A 2,285-nucleotide genomic window follows, 5' to 3' on the forward strand; every position below is an offset into this window, starting at 1 on the left:
AATGAGAACCATTCAAACGAGAAGAGTCACCTTTGTCTTCCTTCTCTTTGTTCTACGTTAAATTCTTCTGGATGCTGGGGACGAAACCGTTTCCCCTCCAAACTTCTCTAATTAATTTTCATCTGATGAAAAGGTTGCCTCAATAGTGGTTTGACGTAATTAATAACTGTTAAATCGCAGCAGCACACACACAAACATGCATACATAGCGCTCCACGAGCTGGATTAGGCCGTGTAGTCAAGGAAAGTGGAAAGTAGACAGCACCTAACAAAGGTCCAATGGGAGCGTAGGTATCTGACAGTATCTGTGTCACTGGGGGAAAGTGTGTCGTAAACTTTCACCCCATTGTCAGGGCTAGGACAGCGTGAGCCATCTGTGCAGTGTTATTTTTTTCAAGTCTTCTACCTTTTTACGAGAAGAGTTTCATTAACGAGGGGCCGTGGGAACGGGTTCTACTTTGCTGAGCTCTAAAGACATTTGATTGGCTGTTAGGTTTCTATAGTTGTAAGCGGTGGCAACAGTGATTGGATAAACGAGCAAGCCGCCAAGTTGATCACTCTGTGTTTATTGCGTGCAATCATAACGGTTTCAACTGCTTATTTCGTTATTTTCATTTGCTTTGGGATAGAGATGGGGGTGGGGAGAGGGGCTCAAGCCCGTGAGCCCTTCACTACCCACTGCCACTGCCACTGCAGTCAACTATCCCCTGTTTCGACGAGTGCAAGACATCATGCCATGAGTCGCCAGAGTTGGAGAAAAGAGGGCGCGATCTACTCAATGAATACCAAAGACAAGAAGGCACTGAAGCAAGGGTAGATCACTCAACAAACCTTAACAACGTCATCTTTCACTCAAAAAGAGCACACCTTCGTTCTGGTAAAAGTTTTAAAAGCTCTCGCACCTAGCTGCATTATAGTGTCATACGAGCGCGCGGATTGTTCTGTGATTACTCTGTGTTCCGTTTTGTTGGAAACTATCGTAACAAAATCATGTTTATTGAAAAGATAAAATTCTTCTTTCATTGGATGTGCAACGTCATATTCATTCTCTCAATATTGATACTCCTCAAGACACGCGCGAAGACAATTTTACGTTTCTTTCATTTCGCACAATTTTGCCAAGCCTGATTTTTTAAGGTCAATTTTGAGTGACCAGATTTATAAAGATGTCAGATAACGCAGAATTTAAGTTTTAAATTGATATGCCACATGAATTGGTGATAACATTGTCAAGTTTATTTTGGACGCCACTGTATATGGGCCTACATCAGAGATATTAGTGAGTCTCCAATGAATCCACGCAACATTGTCAGCCCTGACCCAACACCACACAGGGCCAGTGGCAGCCAACAACGTCAAGGTGGTTCAGAGCTCGGCAATAAATTATCACCTGCTTCGACCCTGCCTTCCAGGGCCAACCCGGGCTGAGTTCGACAGGTCGTTCCAACAGATGAAAACACTTCATTAGTGAGGCTCATTAGGATGCAACAGCTTAGCACAATGTGGACACACTCGAAAAAGTAGACTTCCCAAAGTGGGAATCGAACTCACATCTTCTTTCAAAAGCGAAAAGCCTAAACCTCTACACCACAGACTCAGGTGGAGAAAAAAAAATGTAGTTGTAGAATTTTTACGCCCGTGTCGATATCATTTAGGTCATTCAGGCGGCGGGCTGATTCGACCCCATCTGTACCAGCAGAAAGGCAGAAATGTTCGACAAAGATTCACCCCCACTAAGTTTTAACTCGCGTCTTCTGAGTGCAAGATCGGAATCAAAGTAGTTGCCCACTGTCAGCCTTAGAGGGACAGCCTCTTTTTTTTGTTGTTGTTATGAAAGAATGACAACAAAGGAATTTTTTAAAAGAGAAAAAAAAACACAACACCCAAACCAAACAAAAAATATTTTAAACACCCATTGACCATCCTCCGATGATCCTCCTGAAAGCGGGAAATGTTCGCTGTAATAAATAACAAACGAGAAACAAATGGAGTGGGGGGTCGATAGAGTGCATGAGAAAGGAGAAACGGAGGACGAGAGGGTGAGGGAAGAGAGGAAGATACTTCTTTAGTATCAGAGGAAGGAGGTTAATACAGTAAGGTCCTTGCATCAGTCTTCGAGTTTGAGACTGTGAGATGAACCTTCGAATGCGGCATGAGAGAGAGTGATGCGTGAATGTACCGCAGCCTCAAGTACAATGTCTTTGTGTGTACCTGTGAGTGTGTTTTTGTGTGTATGCGCGCGCACGTACGTGTGTGTGTGTGTGTGTGTGTGTGTGTGTATGTGTG

This window comes from Aplysia californica, unplaced genomic scaffold (assembly GCF_000002075.1).
Source record: "Aplysia californica isolate F4 #8 unplaced genomic scaffold, AplCal3.0 scaffold00054, whole genome shotgun sequence".
Lineage (NCBI taxonomy): Eukaryota > Metazoa > Mollusca > Gastropoda > Aplysiida > Aplysiidae > Aplysia > Aplysia californica.